The following is a 14,574-nucleotide window of genomic DNA, read 5'->3' as shown; positions in this document are numbered from 1 at the left end:
TAAGAAAGCACGGGTAGTTTTGTACACGGTCCGCATCTCATCGGAAGATTCTGAAGACGATGCTGCTTGGCGGCTGCATGCGAGTCACTTAGGTAGCACTCAAACCACCTGGTCCTTCCCACCTCCTTCTCCTTCCCCTGACTGCTTGTTAACAACACCTCCCCCTTCCTCCCGCACTCGGTCACATCTTGGATGAACACCCCCAAGTGGTCTCACTGCCTCCAGGCTGCGCTCTCGAGTCCCAGCCTGGGGCTCTGGTGGGCAGCCTCTCAGATGACCCCCATGATCCTGCCCCTCGGGTGAAGGTTGGGTCCAGGGATTCTCTTCAAACAGAACACAGAGGAACTGATGGGCTGTCACCTCCGAGGCTGGGTTATAACAAGACCCTGGCTCCATCTGAGCCCCTTGCTCTCTGGAAAGCCAGTGACAAGCCTAAGTCAGGAGACACCCATGCGGAGAGGAACTGAGGTCTCTCAAGAGAGACAGAGAGGACCCAAGGCCTGCGGGCTGTCACGTGGGTGAGCTCAGATCCCCCCAAGTCAGCCTGGAGCAACCACAGTCCTGCCAGCCCAAGCTACAGCCACCCGGCAGAGTGGCCCTCCGAGTCTCACCCTCACCCCCCAAACTGTGGGCAGGTATGTGTTGTTTGCAGCCACTAAGGCCAGGGTAACACACTCAGAGGGTTCACAGTGGTCAGCCACTGTCCAGCCCCATCTCTCTCTGCCTCACACTGCCCTGGGGGTTCAAACTGGCCCCAGCTCTAGGTTTTTAAATCCCAAGGAGAGTCATGCTAGGTGCACAGGAACCCTCAGAGAAAATGACAGAGCACAGCCCCAGGACCGCAGGAGCAGCTGTTATTCCTGTCAGCAGGGGAGCAGGGCGCAGACTGAAGGACACATGCTTTTGCACTGGACGTGTTTCACTTCCTCATCAGATGAAATCCTGATGCTTTCAGCCGTGTGACTTTGCTCAAGGTGGTTCATCCCTCTGAACCACAGTTACATCACGTAAAAATGGGGCTAATAATGCCCACCTCCAAGACCGATGTATGGGGATTATACGAGACAATGTATTCAGTACATCAAAATTCTGGCACACGGTGATTTTAGTAAGTATCAGTCCCCTTCTGAGAGAGGATAAATCAAAGAATTATCATAAGGACTAAGCAACAGAATGTATCACAGATATGTAAGTACTTGGCACAGAGCTTGTGTCCAATAGATGTTAGCTCCTTTTTAACTCATCCATAAAAAAAGTCATATCCTAGTCATCTAGCCTGGTTGAATGGTGTCCTTTATGGTGAAGTTTAACCTTTTACACACAGAAAAAAAACTGAATAAATAAGGCCTCTCTGCATCAGTAATATATGCATTATATAATTATGAAATAATATTATAATAGGTAAGAGGTGGAAGCTCCCCAAGTGTCCATCAATGGACGAACAAACAAAATGTGGTCTCTATACATGATCATCAGCCCTGAAGAGGAAAGAACTCCAGGCACACTACAACATGGATGAACCTGAGGACAATGTGCTAAGTGAAATAAGTCAATCACGAAAAGACAAAGACTGTTACGATTCCTTATAGGAGGGACCCAGAGTCATCAAATTCAGAGAGACAGGAAGTAGAATGATAGTTGCCAAGGGCTGCAGAGAGAAAGAAACAGGGACTTGTTGACTGGGAAGAGTTTCAGTTCTGCAGGATGAAAGAGTTCTGGAGATCTGTGTGCAACATTATAAACACACTGAACTGCACGCTTAACAATGGTTAGGATGGTAAATCTTATGGTTTTTAAAAACCAGAATTAAATATAAGAAAATTAACTTTTAAATGATGCAACTTGTATCAATTATGCTTTCATAGTAACACACAGTCCCCACGTTGATTTATTATGGACTATGCTACAAACAGGTCTATGCAGCTCCTGGCCATGAATCAAATCTGTGTTAAGCTTCAACAGTTGCTCTGGAGTCTGCTTTCCTGAATAAATATCTGGGATTTTTTAGGATTCAGCTAATAAGGGAAGAAGTGGAACCTGATACATTTCACTAATATTTGTTGTTACCATTGGAGAATTTTAAGATGTTAAAACAGGAAGAAATCACATTTTAAAGTGGAAGAAAGTGAAATTTAGACTTAAATCAAACTACATTATTTGCCTGAGGTCATAATTACAGGTAGTAATTATGAGAAAAGCTGGAAAGAGAAACCATTTCCTGGCTCCCTCTACAATCCTCTTCTATGACCAATGGACTTGTGCCCTCCAGAACTCCTCTGAACCGCACTGTTTAATACACCGCCACCAGGGGGCAGCAGGTGCATTAGTCCGGTGTTCTAAACCTTGGACTTAGAGCCCCAATAAAATCCAACCCCCTCCAAAACATACATATATCTAAGACTTTATTAATACCAACAAGCATAAAGTTTAAAGAATATCCATAATAACTCTTAAAACAAAGACTTGGGTCCAATGGAGGTAACATCCTTACTAATCCTTCAGTATTTTTGATGTACTCCAATCTAACTGATGTAATGAAGGTCAATCAGTATGTTAGTTTTAAACCAAAAAATGACTTAACCACAGAAATCCATTTATTTTCATTTTGAAATGAATTTTCCTGGTACTTGGCCTCCGAGGCTTCAGACCACAGCAACGTGATGCCCTTCCGGCCATCTGTCCTCAATCTCCCTTCCTTGGTCAGACGCATTTTTCTTTCTGATGCGCTATGTCACAAAGGAAGGTCTGTCAACAGGTCTGACCCTCCAGCAACTTTCAAGAAGCAAAAGCAGAGACAGTCTGGTCACAAAGTAAGACCTACATGGACACTACTCTTCCAATTACATGATAGTAAGGTCCACTCTTTTTAAATGACAGGCTCCAAAATCACTGCAGATGGTGACTGCAGCCATGAAATTAAAAGACGCTTACTCCTTGGAAGGAAAGTTATGACCAGCCTAGATAGCATATTCAAAGGCAGAGACATTACTTTGCCAACAAAGGTCCGTCTAGTCAAGGCTATGGTTTTTCCAGTGGTCACGTATGGATGTGAGAGTTGGACTGTGAAGAAAGCTGAGTGCCGAAGAATTGATGCTTTTGAACTGTGGTGTTGGAGAAGGCTCTTGAGAGTCCTTTAGACTGCAAGGAGATCCAACCAGTCCATTCTAAAGGAGATCAGCCCTGGGATTTCTTTGGAAGGAATGATGCTAAAGCTGAAACTCCAGTACTTTGGCCACCTCATGCGAAGAGTTGACTCATTGGAAAAGACCCTGATGCTGGGAGGGATTGGGGGCAGGAGGAAAAGGGGAGGACAGAGGATGAGATGGCTGGATGGCATCACTGACTTGATGGATGTGAGTTTGAGTGAACTCCGGGAGTTGGTGTTGGACAGGGAGGCCTGGCGTGCTGCAGTTCATGGGATCGCAAAGAGTCGGACACGACTGAGCGACTGAACTGAACTGAACTGACTACCCACCAGAAGCTCAAACCACAGCAGCTAACGGGTGAGACCTGAATTTAAAGATAGGCTCTATCTTAGCGATGACCTTGTCCACCCCAAGACTTCACGGTTTCACCTAATGTGAGCAGTGAGGGACAACAACACCAGGGATATTCTGGTAATTAGTCCAGGAGTCAACTCCACACTTGCAAGCAACAGTGACCAGTGGCCATGGTCCTAAATCATCCAGTGGGAGATATATGAGCTTTATTCCACAGATCTCAAATGGTTTTCTTCCTGAGCTCAGCATGCTTTCAGAAGGAAAAAGGGATTCAAACACAAGCATTTACTGCTGCCTCAGACACACAGGAGCAGTCCATTTTTAAAGGACAACAGGGTTCACCTAGCTAAAAGGCACTCAAAGAAATCACTCTCTGCCTACATCCATTTGCTCTCATGGAATTAACTATTCACCAATCAATCTAATCTAGCATAAAACTGATGGCAAGAGAAATCACAGTGCTCATGATAAAAGCACATGTCTTTGGGAGCAAGACAAGCACCAGACACATACAATGAGTGATCACTGCAAAACGCATCACGGTCCAGACACTACTCCGCAAACCTCTGCCAAATACGATGTGTCAGTGGGTGAGAGTCAACGAAGACGTGTATCTGTAGAATAATCTGGGTTTAATCTAGTTATTTTCCGATACAGAATATTTAACATATTAAAATGGAGAATATCACCAGAATACCAGAAATATTTATAACGGGTATATAAAATAAATTTAGTTCAGTAATTTATTCAATAATTATTTAAAATATTTCTATGATACTCAAAAAACTGAAATCAGATAATTAAAAGAAAAAATAACACACCAATTAAGGTGGCTCAAATTTTTAAAACCTGACAATATCAAGTCCTGTCAAGGACACAGAACAACTGGAACTCTCATACATTCCTGATAGAGATATAAAATGGTGGAGCTTCCCTGGTGACTCAGCAGTAAAGAATCTTTCTGCCAAAGCAGGGAATGAGAGTTCGATCCCTGGGTAGGGAAGATCTCCTGGAGAAGGAAATAGCAACCCACTCCAGTATTCTTGCCTGAGAAATCCTCTGGACAGAGGAGCCTGGTGGGCTACAGTCCATGGGGTTGCAAAGCTTCAGACAACACTTAGTGACTGAACAGCAGCAGCCACTTTGGGAGACAACTTGGCAGTTTCTCACGAAGTTCAACATACGCCTACCCCCTGACCCAGCCATCTGGTCCTAGGGACCCACCACAGAAAGGGCAAAACTGCTGATCACACAAAACCCCGTGTACAAATGTTTGTAGCAGCTCTATTCATAACCACCAAAAGTTATGAAGAATCCAAATGTTCAACAGATGCTCAAGGTGGACGGATAAACTTGTGCTATGTCCATAAGATGAAGAAAGGATCCACATGTGGGCGAATCTCACAGATATCCTCTAAATGTAAGAAGCCAGTCTCAAAGGTTACATAGTGTATAACTTTGCTTATGTGATGTTCCGGGAAAGGCGAAAGTATAAAGATGGAGACCAAATCAAGGGTGATCAGAAATTAGGGGTAGGGTGAGGGTTTCACTTCAAGGGCACAGCATGAGGGAGGGCTTCTTTTGTTTTCTGGATATTTCTGGTGATGGGAGTGCTCTATCAGGTTACAGGAATCAATTTTAAAACTCAAAGTATTATACAACAAAAAAGGTCAATTTTACTTTATATAAATTCAAAATAATAATAATGACTGAAAGCATGAGAGCATGCAATGATGTAAAACAATGAGATAAAAACAAAAGGTAGATATAAGAGTAAGAGCATTCTGAATTAAGCTCAGATGGCACACATTCATTATTATAATTAAAACAGACTAAGAAATATATTAATATAAACCAAATACAATAAAAGAGCTTTGCTTTGATCTTGATTTGAATAAAACAGCTGAACAGATTATTTTAGACAACTGGGGATATTTGAATACAGCATTACACAATATTAAAGACTTTTTGTTAATTGTTAGGTAGCTGCTGCTGCTGCTAAGTCACTTCAGTCGTGTCCGACTCTGTGCAACCCCATGGACTGCAGCCCACCAGGCTCCTCCGTCCATGGGATTTTTGAGGCAAGAGTACTGGAGTGGTTTGCCATTGCCTTCTCCAAATTGTTAGGTAGGATTATAGTTATTTAGAAAGTAAATTTTTGAATAAAATTCAATACCAAAATATTTAGGGGTGAGGGATACTTCTGGTTCAAGATGGCAGAGTAGAAGGACACGAGCTTATCTCGTCCTGTGAAAGCAAATCATTGCCAGGAGGACGCTGGAACCCACCAAAAAAGATACCTGTGTCCAAAGACAAAGCAGAAGCCATATGAGATGGTAGGAAGGGCACAATCATGAAAAAATCAAATCCATACCCCCCGGGTGGGTGAGAGAGCCCACAGACCCCAGGGCTGGGTTGTCTCAGGCCAAAGGACTACCACAGAGGGAGCGCAACCCCACCCATAAGCAGATAACTGGATTAAAGTTTTACTGAGCAAGGCCCTGCGCACCAGAGCAAGACTCAGTTTTCCCCACCACCAGTCCCTCCCACCAGGAAGCTTACACAAGCCTCCTAGCCTGCTCCTTCAGATGGCAGACAGAAGAACCACAATCCCACAGTGGCTAAAACAAAAACTACATTTCGAGAAAACAATGGGGAAGATGCAAGAAATGTTTACCAAAGAACTAAATAAAAGAACAAACAAACAAAGATGAATAATACATGAGAAGGAATCAATAGCGGAATAACTGATGCAGAAGAATGGATAAATAACCTGGAGGACAGAATGTGGGAAATCACTTGCTGCAAAACAGAACATAGAAAAAAGAATGGGAAAAAAAAATGAAGACAGCCTAAGAGACCTCTGCTGCTGCTGCTTCTAAGTCGCTTCAGTCGTTTCCGACTCTGTGCGACCCCATAGACGAGACCTCTAGGACAACATTAGACGCAAGAACATTCGCATTACAGGGGTCCCAGAAGGAGAACAGAGAGAGGGGAAGAACCTGAGAAAATATCTGGAGGATAATAGCTGAAAACTTCCCTAACATGGGAAAAGAAATAGACGACCAAGTCCAGGAAGCACAGAGAATCCCAGGCAGGATAAACCCAAGGAGGAACATCATGAGAACACAGTAATCACACTGACAAAAATGAAAGACAATACAAAATATTAAAAGCAACAAGGGAAAAACCACAAATAACATACAAGGAAACGCCCTTTAAGACTCTACAAGTCAGAAGAGAATTGCATGATATATTAAAGTGGTGAAAGGGAAGAACCTACAACCAAGAGAACCTACCACCAAGAGTACTCTAGCGAGCCTCTCATTCAGATTTGATGGAGGTATCAAAAGCTTTCCAAATAAGCAAAAGTTCAGAGAATTCAGCACCACCAAACCAGCTTTACAACAAATCCTAAGGGAACTTCTCCAGGCTGGAAACACAAGAGAAGACCTACAGAACATAAATCCCAAACAATTAAGAAAATGGTAAACAGGATCATAGATATTGATAATTACCTTAAATGTAAATGGATTAAATGCACCAACCAAAAGGCAGAGACTGGCTGGGTGGACGAAAACATGAACATATATGCACTTCCACTTCTCACATCACTCTGCGTGACCCCCCAAATTGTATGTAATTATTTTATACTGTTAGGTTAATCACATCCCCATCATAGCTTGCAGTTGTAATTATCTTTTATTTTTTGTTTGGCTATTGTGAAAACTGATAAACAACATCTTTTACTATTGTGATTATGATTATGTAACTATTACTCACTAAATAACACTGAATCAGGATTGCTCAACAGAAAAATAATAGAATTCTATATCACAAAAACTACTATTTAATAGAAAAAACTATATCACTTTTTAAAATCTAGATGCATATCAATTATCTTGGAATTTTTTGAAAATACAAATGCCCAGCTATTTTTTTTTTCAAAACTTTTTTCCCTCCAAAAAAAGGAACTTTTTTTCCTCCAAAGTTCCAGACATATTTCTAATGAGAACCGTGTTTAAGAACCAGAACTACATGATGATCTTTTATTCCTATCTAGTTTGTTTCATTTATTTCTATTTCATATTCAGGGCTCCCACTTCACTTAGTTTATGTTTTCCAATTTCTCCATCTCTTTTTTTTGATGTTCCTTCTCAAGCCTTTATCAAGTATAGTATAAAAGCTTTGTATACATATGTAAATATGTGTTATATATACTTTAGAAAACTTACGAATTTTGGCCTAACTAAAAAACGTATGACATTTTGATTCCACTCGTTTGACTTAGTATGAATAGAATATTAGATTTCTAATTTAAAAAGTTGGCATGCAACAAGCAACAAAAGTTTACTGTATAGCACAGGGAACTATAATCAATATCTTATAATAACCTACAATGGAAAATAATTTCAAAAATAATATACGGGTATATGTATAATTGAATCACCTTGCTGTACACCTGAAACATTGTAAGTCAACTACACTCTAATAAAATATATATATTAAGAAAAAAAACATCTAGGGGTGAAATGACATAGGTTCTGACATTTGCTTCAAAATTCTCCAGAAGCAAGCCAATGAACAAAAACTCAAAAAGCAAAGAAAGGAGGGCAATTGAAGCAGGTATGGTAAAGCTAGGACAGTGTATGGATTCTGCCACCATGGGTTCACGAGGGTTTACTGTGCTCTTATTTGAGGAGGGCTGGAGATATTTATACCCTGATGCTGGGAAGATTGAAGGCAGGAGGAGAAGGGGTGACAGAGGATGAGATGGTTGGATGGCATCACTGACTTGATGGACATGAGTTTGAGCAAACTCCAGGAGTTGGTGATGGACAGGGAGGCCTGGCGTGCTGCAGTCCATGGGTTGCAAAGAGTTGGACACGACTGAGTGACTGAACTGAACTGGAGATGTTTATTAAAGAAATGACGAGAGGAAAAAAACCAGGGACTTATTTTTCATAAATACTCCCAAGAATGCCATCTAGCTGTTCTTTATTCACTTAGAAGATAGATTGTTTTCCCCTCACAGATTTTTAGGCTTTTATAATCTGCATCTAACTTTACAGAAAACTGAGTCAAGAGAGAAAGAGTAATTCAAAACAGATTCGTCTCAAAAATAATGGCTTAAAGAATGCTTTTAAATCTCATTTAATACTCATAAATAGTTAAGACTATCATCAGCTGTAGAAATATTAATAGTTTTCATTAATTTATCTGCTATATCTACCTAAGTGCAGATGACAACGGCAGGAAGAGGTAATTAACGCTCAAAAAGTTTTAAAGGCAGATGTAGGAACGGATAGAGAGAAGAACACAGCACGAGTTCTCTCTAATTTACTCTTTCTCTCTCTGCTTTCCTCTGGTGTAACTCCAACAGTCAGAGGTCTATAAAAGCACTCCCAACCACTGGAAACGAGTTCTTCTTCAGTGGGGGTCTGTTAGGAGCGAGGCCCAGCTCTCAGCCAGTCAGTATTAACGGAGAAGAAAATACTCAATACTGGGTTGGCCAAAAAGCTCCTCTGGGTTTTTCCATGAGACGGGACTGGAAACCTGAATAAGCTTTTCGGCCAACCCAATATCATAACACGAATTTTATTTATCATCTGGCAGTATTTAAGGCTAGTGTGCAAAAAGAATTACACAGGCAAAAGCAACAGAAAAACCAGAAGGTAACATAGCTGCAGCTGCGAAACCCCTGTCAGGGTGCAGAGCAGGAGTGACCTGGAGGGGACGGGTCACGGGGGCACAGGAGTCGGTCAAAGAAGATCCTGACCGCCGCTCAGTGGAGACAAACGGGGAGGTTTCACAGAAGCCCGCCCGCACAGCACCACCACCGTCAGAGAGGCCCCAGGAGCCTAGGAAGGTCGAGCAACCAGGATAACTGTCAGCACCTGGCCCGGAGCACATCAGATGGCCCAAATGTCTGGGGAGCCACCGCCAACCCAGCGAGGTGACAGCAGAAAGGCCCCCAAAGACGCCCTGTCCTCAGCCCCAGAGCCTGGTACAAGGGGCTCTATGGATTGCGTGCGGTTCAAGTGAAGGGCCTGAAGATGTGGAATTACCCTGGATGCTCCAAGGGGGCCCAATCGAACCACCAAGCTTCCAAGTGGAGCCGTTCTCCTGGCTTGGGGCCCCCAGGGACACACAGGGGCTCCCTTGCAAGTGGAGGCTGCGAGGTCAAGAAAACACATTCGCCCCCAGAGCTTCCGGTGGGGGGGGACACAGACCCCCCAAGACCCAGATTTCAGCCCAGTGACACCCAGCTGGACTCCTGCCCTGGAGAACAGGACAATCCATCTGGGTGGTTCAAGTTCCCGCAGGACCAGGAAACTAAGACCAAGTCAGACCAGCTTTCTTAAGGCACCGGGCCTCCGCCTGGGCCCCTGGCTGCTGCCACTTTGCCTCTTCACTTCCCCACAAAAGGGTGAAGTGAAGTGAAGTGAAGTCGCTCAGTCGTGTCCGACTTGTTGCAACCCCATAGACTGTAGCCTACCAGGCTCCTCTGTCCACGGGATTGTCCAGGCAATAGTACTGGAGTGGATTGCCATTTCCTTCTCCAGGGGATCTTCCCAACCCAGGGCTCGAACCTGGGTCTCCCACATTGTAGACAGACGCTTTACCATCTGAGCCACCAGGGAAGTCCACGAAAGGGTACTTGTGATTAAAAGACGTGGCGTCCACGCCTCACGTCTCCACTTAAAAGTATCCCCCCCACCCCCCGGAAACTCTCCCAACCCTAGACCCTGCTTAACCATGCCAGACGAGGCCAGGACCCCACTCCAGGCATTCTCTTAGCACCTGTTCCTCTCAGCTTAGGCCTGGCTTGACTGAATTCTTTCCTTCAGAGTCTACACTTATCAAGTGTTGACTAAATGCTAGTTCAGTTCAGATCAGTCACTCAGTCGTGTCCAACTTTTCGCGACCCCATGGACTGCAGCACACCAGGCCTCCCTGTCCATCACCAACTCCCGGAGCTTACTCAAACTCATGTCCATTGAGTCGGTGATGCCATCCAACCATCTCATCCTCTGTCGTCCCCTTCTCCTCCTGCCTTCAAACCTTCCCAGCATCAGGGTCTTTTCCAATGAGTCAGCTCTTCGCATCAGGTGGCCAAAGTACTGGAGTTTTGGAGCACCACACAAAGGAATTTTTGTGGGTTCTCTCATTCAAGCCTCCCCAAAACCTAGCAGGTAGACGCGATTATTATCCTCCATCTTTTAAATTAAGAAGTGCAAAATCACCCAGCCAGTATGTGAAGCCAGGCAGTCTAACACAGGAGGTGGTGCCCTTAACCATGCCATTAGCGTCTGCCTCTGACATGAGAAATGTGAATTCCAACATCTTCTGCCTTTATTAACAAAATACCCGCAGTATTCAGCACACAGTAGATAATTAATAGTTGCTGAACATGAACAAATAGGACAAAATGGCTTTTCTACCTACTATTCTTTTTATTTAAGAAAAGTTTTTCATTTTGGGAAGTCAAAGATATACAGAAGTCATGATATGATGGCCCCCAAAATACCCATCTCCCAACATCAAAACTTGTCAACGTAGGGCCCATCTTAAAGGCCAACATTTAATCAAGTTAATATTATACTAGCTGGTAGAAAGAGTATTATTTTTTAGAATCATATGTACCTAGTTTTCATCATATGCTTATTAATCTGTGTTAACAGATTTTTTTTTTTAAGAGCTTAAAATGGGCAAGTATTTCTTCATGAGACATAAAACAGGGATACTGTAAAGGGGAGATTGACATTTTTTCCCCTTTGTAAAATTAAATTTTTCCTCAGAGCATAAATACAAAGTTTTAAAAAATGGGGAAACAGTTGTAACATATTTGACAAAAGATTAGCATCCTCAATGTATACAGAGTTCTTACAAATCAGTAAGAAAAAGACCAATGGCACATTATCTAGGGAAAAAAAGGTTTCAACAGATTCACCACTATTCCTAAAAGACAAAAAGACAGGCCTTCCAACTGACGCCCTCTGTCAACACACTGTCTCTGGTGCTTTACAGTTTAGAACAGCAAACACTCCCGAAAAAGAGAAAAACAACTCTCACCTGTAAGCTTCTTTCTTCAAACCCACGGAGCCTTAGAATCCTGCATCAGAGGGAGCCTGAAGAGTGTCTAACCTCGGAATCCTTCCAAACAGGATGCAGGACAAGTAGTCCCACCTCACAGTGGGACCAGAAGTCCATGGACCAGGTGTCCGGTTCTCAGTCCTGCTGGGGGTGAGATGAAGAGGAAGGTGAGTGAAGAAAGCAGAGAGTTTAAGAGATGAAGGCTTAAAGGCTAAAGCCCCTTGGACGGCATCTCAGACCCTGGGTGTGTGGCTCGGAAGGAAGGGACTGCCATTCAGTGGAAAAACATGACCCAAGGGGCCAAAGGATGCCTAGAACAGAGGCAAGCTCGCACTGGTGTAGCAGAGGGGCCCAAAGTTCTCAACTTTGAGAAACAGCAGCTATAGCCTCTCCTTCAACTAAGGAAAACAAGAATGGAGTGTATCTTCAGCCATCAGGGTAAGATTATTTTAGGAATACTGAGTTTCCCAGACGTGGATTTGAGTCTTTAGAAAAAGATTTTTTTTTTTTTTGATGTGGACCATTTCTAAAGTCTTTATTGAATTTTTACAATATTGCTTCTGTTTTATGTCTTGGTTTTTTGGCTATAAGGCATGAGGGATCTTATCTCCCTGGCCAGGAATCAAACCCTCATCCCCCTGCATTGAACAAAATCTTAACCACTGAACTGCCAGGGAAATCCCCTCGAATCTTTTGAAAGTGAAAGTTGCTCAGTCGTGTCCCACTCTTTGCGACCCCATGGAATATACAGTCTATGGAATTCTCCAGGCCAGAATACTGGAGTGAGTAGCCTTTTCCTTCTCCAGAGGATCTTTCCAACCCAGGGATCAAACCTGGGTCTCCCGCATTGCAGGACGATTCTTTACCAGCTGAGACACAAAAGAAGCCCAAGAATACTGGAGTGGGTAACCTATCCCTTCTCCAGGAGATCTTCCCAACCCAGGAATTAAACCGGGATCTCCTGCATTGCAGGTGGATGCTTTACCAACTGAGCTATGAGGAAAGCTCAAATCTTTTAAAGTCCTAAATTAAGAACAACAACAACAAAAAAATTCAGGGACTTCCCTGGCAGTCCAAGGAAGATGGCACACTTCCAATGCAGGGGGCGCAGGTTCCATCTCTGGTCAGGGAACTAAGAGTCCGTATACTGCATGGTATGGCCAACAAATAAAATAGTGACTCGTTCAACAGTTAGAAAAAACATTCAAACCACATCTGAAGCATACTTGCCGTACATGGTGACTCTGACTCTAATTAAGCCTTTAGATCTACCTTGCAGTTTATGCAGACACAGTAGATAGAGGAATAAGCTAAACCACACTCTATGCAAAGCTGAATAAACCCAGAATGAGAGCCTTCCAGAGCCAACCAGGCGATAACAGTAAACCATGGCATTAAAGAAACCCACAGGACTGCTTCAGACCAGAGTCAGCAAACCACGGCCCTCAGATAACTCCCACCTGCAGGCGGAGTTTAAAACAAAAACCTTTGGAAACAATTTTCCTAGAACACAGCCATGCTCGTTCACATATCATCCATGGTTGAGTCTTTAGAGCAACACAGCTGAGTAGCTGCAACGGAGACCACATGGCCTGGGAAGCCTTAAAGAGTTAGTAACTAGCCCTTTTCATTGTCCGTCAACCCCCTGTCCTGGACTGAGAGACAACAGACACGCAGCAAAACACCTTGTGTGGCCCATTTTGAGTCACACGAGCCAAGAGTAAAAGTGCATTTCCGAGGCAATCAGGGAAATCTGTGGACTGGGTTCCAGAAAACATTAAGGAATTATTGTCACTTTGATAAAGAGATAACAATGGTATTATGGTTATACAAGAAAAATGCCTTTTTGGAGGTACAGACCACACTATCTGGGCCTCCCGGGTGGCTCAGTGGTTAAGAATCAGCCCGCCAGTGCAGGAGACCCGGGTTCGATCCCTTGGTTGGGAAGATCCCCCTGGAGAAGGGAACAGCAACCCATACCAGGATTAATGCCTGGGAAATTCCACGGACAGAGAAGCCTGGCAGGCCATAGTCCATGGGGTCGCAAAAAAGTCAGGCATGACTTAGCCATAACTAAACAAAAGCAACTACCCTAGACAGGGGTGAAATATGTTATCTGCAATTTAAATTTATGAAAGTGAAAGAGGAGAGTGAAAAAGTTGGCTTAAAGCTCAACATTCAGAAAATGAAGATCATGGCATCCGGTCCCATCACTTCATGGGAAATAGATGGGGAAACAGTGGAAACAGTGTCAGACTTTATTTTTTTGGGCTCCAAAATCACTGCAGATGGTGACTGCAGCCATGAAATTAAAAGACGCTTACTCCTTGGAAGGAAAGTTATAACCAGCCTAGATAGCATATTCAAAGGCAAAGACATTACTTTGCCAACAAAGGTCCGTCTAGTCAAGGCTATGGTTTTTCCTGTGGTCATGTATGGATGTGAGAGTTGGACTGTGAAGAAGGCTGAGTGCCGAAGAATTGATGCTTTTGAACTGTGGTGTTGGAGAAGACTCTTGAGAGTCCCTTGGACTGCAAGGAGATCCAACCAGTCCATTCTGAAGGAGATCAGCCCTGGGATTTCTTTGGAAGGAATGATGCTAAAGCTGAAACTCCAATACTTTGACCACCTCATGCGAAGAGTTGACTCATTGGAAAAGACTCTGATGCTGGGAGGGATTGGGGGCAGGAGGAGAAGGGGACGACAGAGGATGAGATGGCTGGATGGCATCTCTGACTCGATGGATGTGAGTCTGAGTGAACTCCGGGAGTTGGTGATGGACAGGGAGGCCTGGTGTGCTGCGATTCATGGGGTGGCAAAGAGTCGGACACGACTGAGCAACTGATCTGAACTGAACAAAAGGATAAGCAGATACAGCCAAAAAAAAAAAAACAAAACACAGAAATTGTTTTAATCAATCGTTAAATCTAGTTGATGGAAATATGGAAGTTCATTACACCATTCCCTTCCCTTTTAA

The 14,574-nt window shown here is 43.5% G+C and overlaps 1 protein-coding gene across 4 annotated transcripts in view; it reads right to left on the bottom strand.

The window, feature by feature from the left end:
- The window catches only part of GGACT (gamma-glutamylamine cyclotransferase), a 49,005-nt gene that overhangs the window by 32,155 nt on the left and 2,276 nt on the right, over positions 1 to 14,574 (bottom strand). Inside the window, exons 2-4 of one of the 4 annotated variants that reach the window (XM_070380779.1) lie at positions 11,577 to 11,741; positions 6,800 to 6,953; positions 5,677 to 5,800 (exon numbers count right to left, since the gene is read on the bottom strand). The gene's annotated coding sequence lies outside the window, so the exon portion shown is untranslated. The remainder of the gene's footprint in view (positions 1 to 5,676; positions 5,801 to 6,799; positions 6,954 to 11,576; positions 11,742 to 14,574) is intronic. The other 3 variants (XM_070380780.1, XM_070380777.1, XM_070380778.1) reach the window with 3 other exon arrangements.

The sequence above is a fragment of the Bos mutus genome, chromosome 12 (genome assembly GCF_027580195.1).
Source record: "Bos mutus isolate GX-2022 chromosome 12, NWIPB_WYAK_1.1, whole genome shotgun sequence".
Taxonomy (NCBI): Eukaryota; Metazoa; Chordata; class Mammalia; order Artiodactyla; family Bovidae; genus Bos; species Bos mutus.
The sequence above is the reverse complement of the archived record's forward strand: the minus strand, read 5'-3'. Positions and strand labels throughout refer to the sequence as shown.